The sequence below is a fragment of the Mirounga leonina genome, unplaced genomic scaffold (genome assembly GCF_011800145.1).
Source record: "Mirounga leonina isolate KUSES-001 unplaced genomic scaffold, KU_Mleo_1.0 Mir_168, whole genome shotgun sequence".
Taxonomy (NCBI): Eukaryota; Metazoa; Chordata; class Mammalia; order Carnivora; family Phocidae; genus Mirounga; species Mirounga leonina.
Window position 1 is genome coordinate 6,817,849 of NW_023270426.1, and position 19,901 is coordinate 6,837,749.

The following is a 19,901-nucleotide window of genomic DNA, read 5'->3' on the forward strand; positions in this document are numbered from 1 at the left end:
GTGTACATGGAGACATGTATGGTAATATTCATAGTAGTACTATTCACAGTAGCAAATTTGAAAACCATCTAAATGGGAATAAGTATAAGAGGAGATGAGTAGTGTGTGCTCTGGTAAGCTCTGTGAATTGTGCAAGACTGTTGAATCTCAGATCTGTACCTCTGAAACAAATAATGCAATATATGTTAAGAAAAAAAAAAGAAGAAGAAGGTAGCGGGAGGGGAAGAATGAAGCGGGGGAAATCGGAGGGGTAGAAGAACCATGAGAGACGATAGACTCTGAAAAACAAACTGAGGGTTCTAGAGGGGAGGGGTGTGGGAGGATGGGTTAGCCTGGTGGTGGGTATTGAGGAGGGCACATTCTGCATGGAGCACTGGGTGTTGTGCACAAACAATGAATCATGGAACACTTCATCTAAAACTAATGATGTAATGTATGGGGATTAACATAAGAATAAAATTTAAAAAAAAAGAGGAGATGAGTAATTTGTTGTGTATTCACAAAATAATACCATAGGCAAAATGAATAACCTGTAGCAAAATCCAATGACATGGATAAATCTTAGTAAGAAATTATTCAATGACAAAATGGATTCCCAAAGATTATAAACATGATCACCTTTTTGTAAATTTAAAAACAACTAAGTTTTTAAAATAGGTAGTTTTTAAGAATAATGCCAGTGCAATAAAATTATACACAAAGGGATGAGACAGAAAATAAACAAAGAAGGTAAATAGGTAATATAAATGGCTGTGTCACATGGTTAGAGGAAAAATATCAGTGTGAGATAATAGAGTTTGCTGGAGGGGGAATGTTGGTATGTTATTTAATAGGTAATGGTCATCACTGTCTTCTCTTAGAAAGTGACATTTAACCAGAGAATGGATAGAAGTGAAGGAGGGAGTCATGTGGGTGATAAGGGATGAAAACTCTCCTGTGCACAGGGAGTAGTAAATGCAAATGCCGTAGTTAATGCAGTGGGAGTGAGCTTGGTGTGTCCCAACAACTTCAGAGAAGCCAGTATGGTGGAAGCACGGTGGGAATGGGGAAACATGCTAGGATGTAAAGTCAGAAGGGCAGAGGAGGTTCAGATCATGTAGGGCTATCAAAGCCATTTTAAGATCTGGTTATTAACATCCATTAGGTAGGAATCCATTGGAAGGTTTTGAGATGAGTGATACAGTATTTTTAAAAGGGTTACTATGGCTTCTTTGTAAAGAAAAAATGGGAAGGCCAAGCTTGGAATCAGGGAGATCAGAGATCAGTTAAAAGGGTTTGAAGTCGGCGTCTAGGTGGCTCAGTTGTTAAACGTTTGCCTTCGGCTCAGGTCACGGTCCCAGGGTCCTGGGATGGAGCCTCACGTCGGGATCCCTGCTCGGCGGGAAGCCTGCTTCTCCCTCTCCCACTCCCCCTGCTTGTGTTCCCTCTCTCACTATGTCTCTGTCTGTCAAATAAATAAAATCTTAAAAAAAAAAAAAAAAGGCTTTGAAGTCATCCAAGAGAAGAGTGATGGTTCCTTGGGAAAGCATGATTGTTCTAATTATCTGTTACTTTGGAACAAATTACCCCAAACTTAGTGGCTTATGAAAAACAGCCAGTTTATAATATGTCAGATTTCTGTGGGTCAGGCATGTAAGCAGGACCTACAGCTGGCCACTTCTGCTTCATGAGGAGTAAGCAAGGATCATGTAGAGGTATTTGGCTGGCAGCTTCTATGGAAGATCCAAGATCACTTCCAATGCATGCTCGATGCCTCAAAGGAGGATCAAGAAGTCTGGGATCAATGAATCCCTCTCTCCCTCCACATAGTTTCAGAACTTCCCTTTCCAGTATGTTATTCAGACTACTTACATAGCAGATTACAGCTCCAAGAACAAGTATCTTAAAGAGACCAAAAGCGGTAGCTGCCAGTGTCTTCAGGCCTGGATCTAGAAAGTGGGGCAGCATCACTTCTGTCCTGTTCTAAGTGTCTAAGTTGCCACGGAGCCCACCAGAATTACAGTGTAGGGGATTTAAACTTTATCTCTTGGTGGGTGGACTCTCCAAGAATTTGTGGCCATATATAACCTGCCATAGTACAAGAGGTGTGGACTGTGGGAAGTGGCTAAATTCTAGTTAAGTGTTAAGTGTGTAGCCTCTAGGTTTGGCTAATAGATTAGATGCGCCTTTGAAAGAAAACGAAAAATCAAGGTTGGCACCATGACCTTTTATCTAGACACCTGGAGGGATGGAGTTGCCATTTACCGAAATAGGGAAAGCTGGAAAGCAAATGCAGAGGTTCCATTTTGCACATGGTAAATTTGAGTTGCCAGGTAGACACCCAAGTGGACATATCAAGTAGGTTGTCAGATACATGACTCTGGAGTTCAGGAGAAAGGGCTGAGCAGAGGCTATTTGCATATAGATGGTATTTAAATTAATGGGACTGGATGAGCTTCATTTAGGGAGGAGAGTAGGTGGAGAAGAGAAATCTAATTACTGAGCCTAAGGGAAGTTTAAATATTAGCAATTACTGAAATGTGGAGGACCTAGCAAAGAAGCCAAGAAAGAATGGGTCATGAAGTCATGAAGAACCAAGGGAAAATGATGTCTAAGTAGCCTAGTAAAACTTTTTGAAGGACAAGGAATGATCAAATTGGTTACACACTGCTGATTACGTAGGTGAGGACTGAAACTTGAATATTACCTTGGAGCCTAGAATCCCTTGGTGAACCTTACAGGAGCCATTTGTTTGAGTCATAGGAAGGAAAACCTATTAGAGTGGCCCCAAGAAGAAAACGTGAGGGAAGCAAGTAGAGAAAGCTAACATGGGCAAAATCCATAATCCATTTTCTTGTTTTCCTCTTGTCTGCCAGAATGAAATGCCTCCATTCTCAATCTTGGCCTCTGTGTCTGAATGGAGGTGAATGGAGGGTACCGGGCATTTGTGTAAACTTAGGGGCACTTTTTAAAGCTAATGTCTGTGACATGAAGTCTGCGACTTAAGGAATGTTGGCTAGAATGGTTTTGGCCATTGAATATGTCTCTCTTTGTCTCTCTTGCACACTGTTAAATATCCAGAAGCTTTCTCCACTTTGAGTTTAAATGCTTATTTGGAAATATTTTCTTACTATTGTGTCAAAATGGCAAGAGGAATAAATTCTAATTTCAAATCTATGAGAGAAAAAATGGAATTTGAAAGCCTTTGGGCTTACACTTCCCAGCTAGCCATAGCTCACACCATTATATGCTGTCTTATTATTATTTCCTTCTTTGTCTCTGAAGGCATTGGTATTTGAGCTGTTGATCTCACTGTGGCAAGGCTACAACCTTCTCTTGGACTAATTTGGTAAAAGTTTAGTAGCACAGTGAGCTTGGAGAACATCAACCCCACAGGTAGGAACTCACTGGATTGGAGGAACTCACTACTACTCCCTGGATGATATTGACGGCCATGATGTTAATCATGGTACCATCACCTCTGCAACATCACTGCAAAAGAAGTTATTCTCAATTCACATACATCCCTTTGTTTTTAAGCTGAAAACAGCAGAACTTAGAGAAGTATATACAGGATTCAAGAAAAAAAAAGTGTTACCTGATTTTCAAAATATATTTATGTTTACGTTAAACCTATAGGTAAATAATGGGAGGAGAAATCCTGAAACTATTTTTTTTAAATAAAATGTTAGGTTCTCTCTTCTCTATCTGTTAAGCTACAAAAGATAATTTTCCATTCAATTTATTTTCATTTTGGTATTATTTCACCCAGGGAAGTACAATTAGGAATCTAAGGCTATTTATACTTAATATCCTCAAATTTGTAATTTCTGTGAAACTAAGTCGTTCATACATCAAAAGGTATGCTGAAACCATACTGCAAAGCATGTGGTCTATTTTCTCTTTTTCAAGTAATTATAAACATGGGCTTAACATTGTAGGATTGTTTAGTTTGAAAAATTCAGAAAGGACTCTTTGGATTTTAGACAATTGATTAGTAATCCAGAGCATAGGGAAAACATGACACAGACTTTGATTTAGTCAACCTTGAGATGTTCCAAATTCAGGATTTCTTCAGTTTTGAAATCTCTCCAAAGCCCCTAAGGTCTTCGCATTCTGTAGAGTGGAATCCAACATGTGATGCTCTCTATCGCCATCTCTGTCTACTCAGTGGTACTGCAGTTGTACCGCAACCACATTTGCTAATAGAAAACATTTACTTTTCTGGCCAAGTGACTGTATATTGACACAAAATTAAGAGAATTTATGGAAGGCATGGAGACGAGAGAAGTTTTGTTTTGTTTTATTGTTCTACTTTTTCTCATTCTAGCCTTGTAAGTCACAACAGATAGACAGACTGGGCGTCCTAACTTTTGCCCCGCACGAGTATTCAACCTTCTTTTTTAAAACTCTGATAGGAACTCTTCTCATGGAAAACTAGTAGTTTTGATATAAGTTAGACCTTTTGAAAATAACTTTTTTTTTCCTGTGTGTAAAAGCACCATAGATTCATAGTCAAAAGTTCAGCTAAGAGACTGAAATGTAAAGAAGAAAGTAAAATATGGTATACCTCAAGAGATAACTGCAGGTTTGGTTCCAGACCACCCCAATGAAGCAAGTCAAATGAGTTTTTTGGTTTCCCAGTACATATAAAAGTTATGCTTACACTGTATCTATTAAGTATCTGTAATGGATCATACTAAATCTATTAAGTGTGCAGTAGTATGTCTAAATATACAATGTGGATACTTTAATTAAAAAATACTTTATTGCTGAAAAATGCTAACCATCACCTGAGCTGTTAGCAAGCCACGATCACTGATCACCATAACAAATATAATAATAATCAAAACATGTAAAATATTGTATTACCAACATGTGACCCAGAGGCACAAAGTAAGCACCATTGGAAAAATGGCACTTGCACACAGGGTTGCCCCAAACCTTCAATCTGTAAAAAACACGAGATCTGCAAAGTGCAGTAAAGTGAAGTGTAATGAAACGAGGTACGCCTTGAAACCCAATTCAAGGGCAAAAACTAATGCTTTCAAATAGAAGTCCTTGAATTCCCCCAATAGTCATTTCTTCCGTGGAACCAGTCTTAACTGTTAAAGTTGTTGTTGCGGCAAAGGAAACTTGTTAGTTTTATCAGTTCTCAGATTTTGGAATTCGGTGTACTTCTTTCACGAAGTATATCTTTTCAGATTAAAGCACAATGATATTCGTAACTATTTTGAACTTGGATATATATCATGAGAACCGATATTTTACTGTTTTTTATAAATGAAGAATCCAGCACAGTTAGGAAAATGTGAAAGCACTTCACTCAAGAAACATTTATTGAGCACCTACAATATGCCAGATACTATTTGTAGATGCTGTGAGTAAAAGATCTCGAACTCCTTATTCTTTGAGAAGCGAGTAGAGTCATGGAGTTAGGAATGTGGTGAGATTATAAGCATTAATTGTTATTTCATCCTTAATAAACTTGTTCCCAAACCACTTTTAAAAAGCAACAGAGTTATCCATAACACTTGCTATTTTGTGCTTGTGCATTAACAAAGCTAAATTTAGTACTCAAAATGTCTGCAGCTGTGGAGAAAGGATGCTTTTTGTTTTGTTTTGTTTTGTTTTGTTTTTTTCCAGTAAATACTGCCATGTCAATTGAATAAATAGACTGGAAATAATAAATAAATTTTGAACCCACCTATGATTAAAAAAATCAATGTTAGTATCATTCTAGCTCTAAAAATGAAAGAGAAAACTCTGTAACTTTTTAGAAAAAAATAGAATATCTTCATACCTTTGTAGTAAGCAAAGAATTTTTAAAGAGATACAGATAATTATAACTGTAATGGGAGAATATCAATAGATTGGGCTAAGTGAAATTGAGCTACTGTTTATTTAAAAAATCACAAAGAGAGGGAAAGGACAAAACACAGGCAAAGAGGAGAAATGTAATATGTATATTTGAGAAGGGACTAATTTCCAGAATATACAGCTAGTTCCAACAAATCAGTAGGAAAAAAAAAAGACAGCACTGTGGGAAAAAAAACAAAAAACAAAAAAACAAACACAAATGATGTGAATGTCCATTTTACCAGAGTTTATCTAAAAGACAAAAAAATGGGGTGCCTGGGTAGCTCAGTCAAAGTGTCTGCCTTTGGCTCAGTTCATGATCCCAGGATCCTGGGATGGAACCCTGCATTGGGCTCCTTGCTCAGTGGAGAGTCTGCTTCTCCCAGTCCCTCTGCCCCTCCCCACTGCTCCTGCTTGCTCTCTCTCTGTCTCTCTCAAATAAATAAATAAAATCTTTAAAAAAATTTAAAAAAAAGACCAAAAAACAAAAGCTACCCAGTTTCATTAGTCAAAGAGAAGTGTGAATTAAACCTACTTTGTGATATTTCTAAGCATGCAGCACAATGATTAAAATGAAAAAAAAAAAAAAAACAGACAATATGGGATGTTGGTGAGCACATGAAACAACTGGAACTCTCATATTATTGGTAGAAGAATAAATTGGTACGACTGCTTTGAAAACTGTGTCTGGAATCTACTAAAGCTGAACATAATATATACATTAAAATAGAGAAATTCCATTTCTAGGGATATACCAAAAGGAACTTGTTCATATATTTACTGAAAGACATGTAAAATAATGTTATGGCAGGAGTATTTAAAATAGTCCCAGAGTAGCAGTAACCCAATTACACATCAGTAATAAAATGGTCAAGGGTGATAAAATCATATGATGAAATACTACATAGCAGAGAGAATGAAGTTTATGCAACAGCATGGATTACTCTTGTGAATTCATAACATTTCACTTCCTGTGTTGAACAGAAGAAGCCTGACATGAAAGATGATTCATTTATAAAAAATTGAAAAGAGATGAAATGAATCTATGGAATTAGAAATAAGAATAGGGACGCCTGGGTGGCTCAGTCGGTTAAGCATCTGCCTTCGTCGGCCCAGGTCATGATCCCAGGGTCCTGGGATCGAGCCCCACATCGGGCTCCTCACTCAGCAGGGAGCCTCTCTCTCTGCTTGTGCACTATGCTCGTGCATGTGCTCTCTTTCTGACAAATAACAAATAAAATCTTAAAATGAAAGAAGAATAATGATTATTTTTTTCTGGGGAGCTAGTAAATGAGGGATGGGTAAGGGGCACTTCTGAGTGCTGTTCGTAGCATTTCTTGAGCTATGTGCTGATGTTGTTAAGTGTGTTCTCTATGAATTCCAAATGCTGTGTGAGGTCTGCTGTATGTATGATACACTACAATGAAATGTAATCCTAAAGATTAAAAAAATAAATATAGGGGAAAATATTTGAAGCTATGAAATGGTTTGGGATTGACTCCTCCAAGACAAAAAGCTTAACATTTTTTTTTATGAAAAAATCACTTCTGATAGTAAGAAAATGCCCACCCATCTCTACGACCCTTGGCCAGTTACTATCCTAAATTGAGCTATAATTCCTTAATCATGCTATTATTTTGTTCTTGTATTTTTGCCTGGAAAAATCAGAAACTTCTTCCTGAATTTAAAAAACAGTGACTGTAGCTGGATATTGATTTTTTTTTTCCTACCTTCGAACTTGTACTGAAATACTGGCTTTTCTTAGGTTTTGAATCTTCTAGCTCTTGGACCGGAGGCTCTGCCATTGGCACTCCTGGTTCTCAGGCCTTTGGACCAGCAATGGAACAACCCTGTTGGACTTTCTGACCACAGATCTCGGGACTTATTGACTTCCATCACCTCCTATGCCAATCCCTTATAATCTGTCTCTTGATTTCTCTCTTTCTATGCATCCATTTGTTCTGTTGACTAATACAGAAACCGTTTTTTTTTTTTAAAGACTTTATTTAGTTTGACAGAGAGAGAGCAGCAGAGGGAGAGGGAGAGAAGCAGGCTCCCCACTGAGCAGGGAGCCCGATGTGGGACTCAGTCCCAGGACTCTGAGATCATGACCTGAGCTGAAGGCAGACGCTTAACCAACTGAGCCACTCAGGTGCCCCCAGAAAGCATTTTTTAAAAGATTTGGTTTTCTCATGCTGACAGATTCTTTTTTAAAATTTTTTTAAGCATGGGTGAATTCCAGGAAATGGTTCAGAATGGGTGAATAATTTCATATCTTTGAGGGGTCACACTAATATGATTCATGTATAACTATATATATAGCAATGTATACAGACAAGAGCAATATGTGTTCCAAGAATGTACTTTGAAATTTTAACAAAGAAATCCAAACCAGCACATTTTTATATTTTCATCTCAAATGTCCTGTTTAAAGCCCTGCAGTGTTCATATGGGGAAGGTAGTAGCATATGAAATCTCAGTAAGCAGAGGCTGTAAACTCTAAAAAATGTAGAAGCTCGAGAGGCACTGTTTTATTGAGCACTAGAGGATGACTTTAGCCCATCCGTCCTCCTCACGGACGGTAACTTGGTTAGCACGTGAGTTCAGTTTTGGGGAAATACAGTAAGAGCAAAGAAATAACACCAATTCAAGCTAATTGTTATTTGTGTGGGTTTCTTCTTTTTTGAAACACTGACATCCTCCTGAGATTTTGGGGAAACACCATTTCATGATTATCGCTTCCTGGGATTTTTGCAAATCTTGCACACGTCAGTGCAACATTAAAGAACACACAGATGTTTGCTTTGGTTAGGTAATGTTTGCTGTGCCTTCTGCCTCTGTTAACAATACTGAACTTCTCTTAGGCGAGGCAAAGAAGGACACAAGGGGGAACGGCGAGCCATAAAGTGCAAAGTATCAGCTCTCATTTATTGACCAATGACCATGTGGCAGGCACAATGCTGAGAGCTGTATTTCTATTCTTCTTATTTAATTTTCCAGCAATCAGAGATAGAGATACTATTATTATACTAATTCTTAGAAATGTAGAAACTTCAGGAGTTACTAACTTACAGAAGTTCCCACTATTGGAAAGTGGCTGGGATGTAACTTAAACCCAGTTCTTTTGGAATCTGGAGACCAAACTCTTTTTTATTTTTTAAAGAATTATTTATTTATTTATATATTTGAGGGCGGGTGAGGGCCAGAGGCAGAGAGAGAGAGAATCTCAAGAGGACTCCCCACTGAGCACAGAGTCCCACGTGGGACTCAGTCTTACAACCCTGAGATCATGACCTGAGCTGAAGGCAGACGCTTAACCGACTGAGCCACCCGGGCGCCCCTGGAGACCAAACTCTCCATTGGTAGGCTAATTTGTAAATGAAGAAGAGAAGAATAAGGGGAAAGGGGGAAGATAGGATAAGAAGAGAATGAGAAACTTAAACATTTTTTTTTTTAAGATTTTATTTATTTATTTGACAGGGAGAGACACAGCGAGAGAGGAAACACAAGCAGGGGGAGCGGGAGAGAGAGAAGCAGGCTTCCCGTGGAGCAGGGAGCCTGGTGCAGGGCTCGATCCCAGGACCCCGGGATCATGACCTGAGCCGAAGGCAGACGCTTAACGACTGAGCCACCCAGGTGCCCCGAGAATGAGAAACTTAATTGTAAAATATTTCATTATAAAAGATAGGTCTTCCATTATAAAATATTTGGTAAAATAACAGAAAATTCAAAAGTGAAAAGTCAGCTAGACACCCGCACCCGGTTTTTATGCTGTGCATCCATTTGTTTGCTCATGGTGCTGTGATATATGTACTTTAGTTATCTTATTTTCTCACTAAACATTATGCATTCAGGATTCTCTGAGGTGCTATAAATCTTTGTAAACAATTTAATGTTGTATAATACCACATTAAGAAAATGTGGTATTTTTATGTGGTATGTGGTATGTCTTTTAATTAACTGTATTTCCATCTGGGGACATTCGGTTTTTTGCTATGATATATAATACAAATATGAACATCAGTATTCATAGACCTTTTTCCCAATTTGGGATTTATCACCTACCTCTGAATATCCATTTTGTAGGAAACTTTTTAAATAGTTGGTTCTCAACAGAATATTTATTTTAGAGATGGTGTATCATAGTAAGCCTTTTCAGCCTGATGTTGTAACTTTCCTTGCGATAAATTGTGTATCATTTTTTAATTTAAGTGTAATTGATGTACAACATTATATTAGCTTCAGGCGTACAACAGAATGATTCCATATTTGTATATGTTGCTAACTGATCACTGCAGTAAGTCTAATTAACATCCATCACCATATAGAGTTGAAGAATTTTTTTCTTGTGATGAGAACTTTCAGGATCTACTCTCTTGGCAACTTTTAAATATGCAATACAGTATTATTAACTATTGCCACTGTGGGGTATAGGATTGATTTTTAAGATAAAGCACCTCAATGTTATTTTTCATAAAATCTTAGAATACTGATGAGCTTCTTTTCTACAACTACAATACCTGTTTGTTTTGTTTTTTTAATTCTTCCTTAGCCTTCCCAAGTAAGCCTTTTAGCAATACAGATCAGAAATATTCAAATGGAGATTACTTTTTCCACATAGCTAGCCTGTGTTCATCAGCTTTTTTAAAGATTTATTTGTTTGACAGAGAGAGAGAGCACAAGTGGGGGGATCAGCAGAGGGAAAGGGAGAAGCAGACTCCCCTCCAAGCAGGGAGCCCAATGTGGGACTTGATCCCATGATCCTGAGATCATCCTTAACCAACTGAGCCACCCAGGTGTCCCTGTTCATCAACTTTTTATTTCAAGTCATCCCTTATCACCTTTGGACTACATAGGCTTCCATGATAGTATTTATTCCTTTAAATCCCAAGCTGGGCCTGGTTGTTAGAATCATTTATTGACATCAGTCTTTCTGAGTCCAGAGAGATTGCCACTGCTTTATTTGGAGAGGTGGAGGGTGGAGAGGAGGTGCCTTATACCTCTTTAAACTGAGAGAAAGGGCTTCAACTTTCTTGGGAAAAAGACTGTTCACTGAAATTGTGTCTTAGCCGATGAAATTCTGGTCATAGCTTGGCATGCTGAATTTGCATGTATTTTGTCAAAATTAATTCTACATGAAATATTGGAAGAAGATTATTTTTCTACTTTTATGTCTTTGTTTTAAACTGTAGGCAGCCCTTGAATTTGAATATGATTAATGTCAGTAAGTAATTTAAAGGTTTAATGTGCTGACCTACTCCAACTGCAGATCATCACATACAATTATGTAATTGGCTGCACACAACAGTAGTGTGAGACAAAGAACCTGCTCAAAAATATCTTGAATACCATTAAGAGAAGATGTAAATATCATAATAATTATGTGTATACCTGGACCTATGAAGTGCTTTTATTTTTAATCAATTCTCATAGGCAACCTCAGGAGCTAGAGACCACTTTTAGCCTTGTTTTATGGATGGGAAAACTGAAGCATATATGAAAAAGTAAATAGGGCGCCTCCGTGGCTCAGATGGTTAAGCGTCTGTCTTCGGCTCAGGTCATGATCCCAGGGTCCTGGGATCAAGTCCCACATCGGGCTCCCTGCTCCTTGGGAGCCTGCTTCTCCCTCTGCCTCTCTCTCTCTCTGTCTCTCATGAATAAAAAAAATAAAATCTTTAAAAAAAAAAAAAAGAAAAGGTAAATAATGGTCCACAGGGGAGATGGACTTACTTTGACTTGAGGAGTAGGTTATTTGGCCGATTAGGGGGAGATATTCCAGGTGGGGTGTTCTGTGAAGGCTGATAGAATATCTGTGGACGTGCTTATTGGTGGATAACTGGGCAGAGAAGGGCTTAAGATGAACCATGGGTTTAATGACAGGTGGGAGGGAATTCTAAGAATGAAAACCGAGTAAACGAAAGTTGGTTTCAGAGTAGTATTTTTATGAGTCACGTAATTTTAATGGAATCAAGGGTTTATAGAGATAAACTTAAATTCAAAGAAATCCATCAGGAACTCATTGTGAGACAGTATGGGATAGAGGTGTCTGGGGTTCACAGTGTTGTGCATTTTCTGCCAAAGAGAATTCACATTCCATTTAAAACGAAAAGAAAGAAGTTTTAAAACAACAGTAACAGGGGCGCCTGTTTGGTTCAGTCGGTTAGGCCTACGACTCTTGGTTTCAGCTCAGGTTATGATCTCAGGGTCCTTGGATCGAGCCCTGTGTCAGGCTCCGCACTCAGCACAGAGTCTGCTTGAGATTCTCTCTCTCCCTCTCCCTTTGCTTCTCCCCCTACCCCTCACTCATGCGCTGTCTCTCTAAAATAAATAAATTTTGAAAAACCCAACAATAATAACAAAACTATGCTCTTCAAACCTTGTTGGAGAAACATAGTTAAAAACATAGGGAAAGATTATGGAGGGCTTTAAAAAATAATCTGGATCGCTTCTCAGCCTTTTGGCTAAGATCAAGTGTAGTATCTGTTCTTAATCAGTTTAAAAAATAATCTGGAATCTTCTATCAGTTAAAGAATTTTGTATTTTCTGAATGATTTTCTTTTTTCTTCCATAATGGAATAATTTTTGTAGGAATATGAAATTCAGAATGCTTATTTGCAGATAGTCTTTCAATAAAAATTTAAAAAAAAAAATTGCCCAAAGAGTATGAGGTATCAGACTGCCTTAAATCTAGTTGCAAATTGATAGTGCAAAGACAAGGCAGCCTGCCAAGTCTATTTTGATTATTCTTTGCTGCATAACAAATCATTCCAAAACTTGGTGGCTTTAGACAGCACTGATCAACTCTTATCTGTCACGGTTTTGGTGGGTCTCAGCTAGAAGACTCAAACCCTGGAGATTGGGCGTATCTTCTCATTCATTCACAGGCCTGGTGGTGGGGCTTGCTATGGCTACGGGTTGGTAGGCCCACATGGGGCCTCTTCATGTAGCCTGGGATTCCTCACAACATAGTGGCTGGGTTCCAGGAGCGAGTGTCTCAAGATAGAAGGTGAACCAGTCTGAGGTCATTTGCTTTTTTATCATCTAGCCTCAGAAGTCACACAGTCCTGCTTCTTCTGCATATTATTGATTGAGGCAGGTGTAAAGGTCCACCCAGGTTTTAGGAGGAGGGAACATAGACCTCACCTCATTTCATTGGAGGACTGCCATCACATTTTAATAGAAAGTGTATGGGAAGGGTTGTGTGTGTGTGTGTGTGTGTGTGTCTGCCATTGCCGAAAATGCAATCTGCCATTCCATCTGAGGGTTCTAAAAATTACCAGAGCCTGCCTGGCAAACGAGGTAGGAAGCAATGAGTCACATTCACATTTGTCTCCTGGAGGTATTTTATGAAAATGACAAGGGTTAGGGCAACTCATAAGGGGAAACTTTATTCTGTCTCTTTTTAGCATCTGCATTTTGGTGAGTATTTGTACTGAGAAACTGGAAATTTTCTCTGTGGACTTTTACTGGAAACAGATCTAAAAATAAAACAACGGGGTCCAGGATAGAATAACTGTGTCAAGAATGGCGTTGCAGTTGTTTCTAAATCTCATGAGATTTGGTCATGCTGTTCTGCCAAGGCTAAGATGAGTTGCCTGGCACAAAGAATACCCTGGACGTTGGTAGATGCTTCGGAACTCTGTTGTTGGTTGTTTGAATGGGAACCGCCTCCTCAGTGCTGGGCACCCTGACCCTAGGCTCTCCACTAGTTGCCAGCATTCGGCCAGGTTCTCAGACATACTGCCGAAGCAGTTGGAATCACATCAGCATCTGGCCCAGGAGGTCCCAGCTATGCGTAGGGAGTCGTTGGAAGTTTCAGAGGTTGTCTTGACTCTTTTTTATTGGCCCCATGTAACACATCCAGTGTCTGTTGTGGGTCAGGCATTGTTTGCTACAACGCAAGTGCCGAGATATACAAGGTCTTCCCTGTTGGGGAGCATATCTAAAGGAAAGAAGGCATGCAAAGAGGCCATCTCGCTACAGGATATGAAGTGCCCTGACCCAAGGACAGAGACAGCGAGGTCTTCTAGGCAGAGGGGAAAGCACTTGAATAGAGACAAAATGCCCCAAGGAACTCATTAGAAACTATAGGACAAAGTGGGGTGTGATGGAAGTTGAGGCTAGCAGAAGTAAGTAGCATCCAGGACATAGAGAAAGACTTTATTCTTGAGGGGCATCACCTGAACTACATACAAACAACGCCTTTTTTGAGTTCTGATTTGGAGTCTGTGTCTCAAGAGGACTCCCCAGTGAGCCCAGACAGGAAGGATCTTTGAGGTCATGAAGTAGCCGTACAATTCTAATTAAACACAGGGTAGTAAGTTGGGCTGTGAAACGTGTCATTGTTGATTAATAGACAGAAAACTTAATTGCTAAAATTTTTTCTTGCTCTTATTCTTGAATTTTAAAAAGTATTTTATGAACGCTATTTGGGATTTGCTTTACTACATTGATACTGCTTTTCTATTTATTCAACATGCAATGTCTAATTTGATGCTCAAGCAATTTTTTTTTTTTAGACAGGCACAGAATAAATTATCTGCATTTTATAATGGAGTAAAATGTATTTTGGAAGAGTCATGAATAGCCCATGATCAAAATTTAGCAATTTATACAACCAGGAGTAATAGTTCTGACTTCTGACTTCAAATCACATGTTTAAAAGAAGGTAGTTTCTTCCAAAATAGCAGCCATCTGTGTTCATTAAGAGACTACTTTTCAGGGATGCCTGAGTGGCTTAGTTGGTTAAGTGTGCCTTCAGCTCAGGTCATGATCCCGGGGTCCTGGGACGAGCCCAACATCAGGCTCCCTGCTCAGTGGGGAGCCTGCTTCTCGCTCTGCCCCCCACCCACTCGTGCTGTCTCCCCGTCTCTCAAATAAATACAATCTAAAAAAAAAAGATCCTACTTTTTAGAAGGTCCTCTGAAAGCTACTTTCATGTTATCTTATTTAATCTCTCTGGTGATCCTGTGGTAGAGAAAATAAGATTCAGAGACCCGAGGTCATTTCCATCATTATCAGGACAGAGTGGGGCTGATACATGTCTCATTGGAATCCAAGTCCCTGGACTTCGCCCCTCACCAGATTGGCCCCCCTGTTGTCCTCAGTCTCTCAAAAGTATAAAATAAAACAGCAATGTATTTTACCCTTCCCCCATGGGAAATGAAAGGTTCAATTGTTAAAACAGTTTAAAAATCAATGGACTTCAAAATGCTAAATAAGAACAAGACAGACATGTCAATTTTACTTCTGGGCTTGAGGGAAATACATTTTCTTCTTGAAGTGAGCCTAATTTTTTACTAGTCAAATTTTAAGTCAATAAAGTGAGCAGCGTACATCACTACACAATAGTGTAAGAAAATTTTGCTGATTTGAGAGAATGAAGGAACACGGTTTTTCTGTTTGGTTAAAAATAAAGCCTAATTTGCGTTTGTCTCCCCTATTGTTTACATTCCATTAAGAATGTCAGCTATAGTATTCAGTGCATCAAGGTAGTGTTTCCAGCTGAGCTTATGTGTTTCAGGGACTTGTTAACACTTTACCTTCTGTTCTGGGATCCCTATTATCTTGGAGTTACTCTCTATGTAGAGAAATAAAATACAAAAATAGATTTTAAATTGATGTGTGCAAATCATCATAAATGTAATATGTGTAACAGCTCTCAATCTGGGATTAAGATATCCATCCTTCATTCTCCCCTTTTTCTTTCTTTTTAAAAAATCATAGGAGAAAAGTCCCAGTAAACTTCCTTGATTAGAATCTTGACTCTACCATGTTCTAGCAATGTGACCTTAAATTACTTAGCCTCTCTGGGCTTCAGTTTTATCTTCAGCAAAACAGGGATAATAAGAAAACCCACTTTAGGGGCGCCTGGGTGGCTCAGTCGTTAAGCGTCTGCCTTCAGCTCAGGTCATGATCCCAGGGTCCTGGGATCGAGTCCCACATCGGGCTCCCTGCCCAGCAGGAAGCCTGTTTCTCCCACTCCCCCTGCTTGTGTTCCTGCTCTCGCTATCTCGGTCTCTGTCAAATAAATAAATAAAATCTTAAAAAAAAAAAAAAAAAACACTTTATATGGTTATTATAAGGATTAAATGAGTAAGCTTTTATTTTAATAAAGAATAAAAATTAAGCTCATTAGCCTGATTTTTAAGGCTTTTTTACTATCTAATTTAAAGACACTTTATGAAATGTATCATCTGCCTTAAAAAAAAAACCTGTGTTCCATTTAACCTGGAACAAGGCTAATTTTCTGAGTGTTTCTTACTGGCTGCTACTTGAACACCTTTGCAAAAGCCACTGTCTTTAACAAGAACTTCTACCTACTTTCCCCTTATTAGACTCTAACAGTATTTGATGTAACCTAGCCCAGCCCAAGAATAGTACTCATAAATTTTCAAGGTATAGAAATGTCCAACCCAATGCGGGCTTTGTTGCCATTTCCCACAGGCTTAATCTGAGTGTGGATTTAGGGCAGTGATCTTTAGACTAACTTGTCAGAAGGCCACAACCCAAAAGGGATTGGCTCAGAATTTGCCTGCCAAGTAAGTAGCTTAGAACTGAGAACAGTTTTGCCTTCTTTTTCTATTGAAAATCATTTCTGTGATTCACAGTTGATTTATTTAAATTTTTTTTATCTAGAATCCTCAGGTAGTATTTTTTTTTAATTTATTTATTTGAGAGAGAGAGAATGAGAGAGAGCACATGAGAGGGGGGAGGGTCAGAGGGAGAAGCAGACTCCCTGCCGAGCAGGGAGCCCGATGCGGGACTCGATCCAGGGACTCCAGGATCATGACCTGAGCCGAAGGCAGTCGCCCAACCAACTGAGCCACCCAGGCACCCCTCAGGTAGTATTTTTAAAACATGTCATTGAGATATGATTGGCATACAGAAAGGCACACATATTTAATATATACAACTTGTTGAGTTTGGAGATACATACATACCTATAAGACCATCCACAGTCAATGCCATAAACATATATGTCTCCTCCAGAAGTTTTCTCCTGCCCTCTTTTTATATTATTTTTTTGAGAGAGAGAGAGAGCACAAAGAGGGGGAGGTACAGAGGGAGAGGGAGAAGCAGAATCCCTACTGAGCAGGGAGCCTAATGCAGGACTCAATCCCAGGACCCTGGGATTGTGACCTGAGCCAAAGGCAGATGTTTAACCGAATGAGCCACCCAGGCTCCCCTTACATTATTATTTTTTGTGAGAAGAGCACTCTATGTAATATATACACTTGCAGCAAATTTTTAAGAGATACCTGCACTCCCAGTGCTCATTTCAGCTTGTGTTTTGTTTCCCATCTAAGACATGATTTTCAAAAACCTCTGTAAGACTATGTTTCCCTCTCAACAGAAGATAAACAAAAAATAAATGACAATATCAAATGTTCTATTACCAAGACCTCATTTCCCAACGTCTTAACTCAATCCCTCCAGATCCAGCTCGGGTTCTTGATTCTTGATTCCTCCTCTTTTACTCTCTGCCTCTGAGAGTCCATGGGGATTTGTGCTTATCTTGCTGCACCCTTGTGGTCTTTCTGTGTCCAGAAGCCATTTGTGCACTTGACTTGTCTCCCTAAGAAATAGCCACTGGAGAGGGCTTTGCCTTGTCTACCTGTTTTCCACAGTATTTTGTCAGCACGAGTTTCTTTCTTTTTTTTTTTTTTTAAGATTTTGTGTATTTATTTGAGAGAAAGAGACAGCAAGAGCTGGAGGGGCAGAAGGAGAGGGAGAGAGAGAGACTCTCAAGCAGACTCCACACTGAGCACAGAACCTGATGTGGGGCTCGATCGCAGGACCCTTGAGATCATGACCTGAGCTAAAACCAAGTCAGACACTTAACTGACTGCACCACCCAGGCGCCCCCGTTAGTGCAAGTTTCTTACTAAAGATTTTATTTTATACTTACTCTGTAAGTATTTATAATATTTTTATGTTCATTTTGTAGTGACTGATTCCGTGTTAAAGTGTTAGAAAATGTTACTTTCTTCAAAAAGCTGCCTACTTGAGAAAGGTAGCTACGTACCTAGAATTCTTAGCAGCTAAGATTGATGCTGGAACTGTTTCTGGGGGACTTTGAGGTCAGACCGACCCAGGATTCTATCACTGTGAGGTTGCTTCTAGATGCGTGACCTCCCAGAGTTCCAGTTTCTATAGTAGTGAAATGGAGAAGGAAAATTTTGTAAATGGTTTAGTGAAAGGCGAAGGACACCTTGACGGTGAACTCAAGTGCCTGGCTCATCATGAGTATTCAATAAAGATGAGGCATTATTCTTACTACTGTGAATAAATATGAATATATTTAAGTGTATATTCATGATTATTCATCACGTAGTAGTGCACCATGAAGAAAGCTTCTTTGATCTTCATCTGTTACCTATTTTGTATTCTTTAGATTTAATCGAATGGTATTCTGAACTATTCTCAATAATAGTATTGTAGGTTTTCTTTTTATGTCACGTCCTTGATTTGCAGAGAATATATAGATGTATCCCACAATATTCCCCTTCCTTCACCTGTCACAATCTTTGTATTAAAGGCTATATAAATATTTTTATAAATATATACAACCCTGGCTTGATTTATAACAAATGGGCAATATATCTCCATTTTACAGTGTTCTTAGAACTCTCTGCACATTATAAATTATCTGCACATTATATAGTAAAATGTAAGTTGATTTTTATCTAGTTAATTTAATAAATACAATAACTGTTTTGGGGGGTTCAATCAAGTACTTTATGTATTCATTTGTTTTCTTTGTTTTTTGAATTATCTGTATAATACCTTCCTTTTGTACCATAATCACATGGATGGTCTAAGTGCCTTGGGTATATAAGTTGTGTTGGTTGCTTTCAATTTTCAGGATTATAAAAAATTGCTATATATTATCAGGGTGAAAATAATTTTAAATAGTAAACTCATAGAGATTAATAGTCTTGTAAATATAATTGCATAGAAGCATTTGGAAATTTTTAACTTGAATCTTTAAAAGAAGAAATAAAGTGTGAGTTTTAGAATGGTGTATTTCCTAAGATATGGTAAAACAGTTTTGCAAGAGTAGCTTGTGTTTCCATTTGACGCGTAAAAGAGAAAAACCCTAGGATTGCTATCCTAGTCTTGATTTGTTATGCAGTACCATAGCTTAAATCTTTCTATGGTATTTTGGACATCTATCACTTTCATCATCAAAGTGTCTGAGAAGACAAACTAGCATCATCAAGGCATTATACTGTTACAGTTTTGTCATACATAATGATGATGTCATACTCCCCTTCCATAAATTTTGATAAAACACTTACCTTGGTTGAAGTTTATATGCTGCTTCTCCAACACTCTCTTTCAAACGTAAATTTCAGATGAAAATAGTCTACGTATCAATGTGAAAAATACACTTGTAGGTCTGGGGAATGAAATGCAGAATAACTCTTGGAGTAGTGTTCTCTGCGGTGAATGCTTAGTAAATATTCTTGAGTGAACTGACACTTGATGCGGCCAAGTTGTAAAGTGCTATATTCAGGACCAGCCAATTTGTTTTTGTTTTGTTTGATACATAGTGCATCAACTGATAGATTACATTTATATGAAGTGTATGAATCAGAATAAAGAAGAATTTTTTTGTGTGATGTTAAAAAGACAGGCTTTTTTGGTGAATGATGAAACCATAATCTTTTGCAGTGGTTTATTTCAAAAGCAATTTGACATAAAACTATTCTACACATTATTATTTCTTTTCTTTTTCTTTGCTGCCCACAGTCTACATGATTCATCCTTAGAGGAACATAATTTATTTTCTGTATCTCAGCTAATAATTAATTTTAGATTTTCATAACAACGGTTATTACTTTATAGGACACATGAAAATATCTTGTTAAGCACTTTCTCTGGTTGAGGTCCCCATCACAGGGCTGAAGATTGGCAGCTATTGTAAAAATTTAAGAGGTTTCTCATCACAGTTAAGAATGGCTTTGTTCTCAAGTGTCAGCAATTACTTGGCTTTGCTTCCTTAGAACTGGCCATTGAAATATAGAAAAGTCGGGGCACCTGGGTGGCTTAGTAGG

The 19,901-nt window shown here is 38.4% G+C and overlaps 1 protein-coding gene and 1 pseudogene across 1 annotated transcript in view; both read left to right on the forward strand.

The window, feature by feature from the left end:
• Positions 1-19,901, forward strand: part of PRR16 (proline rich 16) — a 199,995-nt gene that overhangs the window by 106,515 nt on the left and 73,579 nt on the right. The gene's annotated exons all lie outside the window — the stretch shown is intronic.
• Positions 12,280-12,395, forward strand: LOC118017243 (annotated as a pseudogene).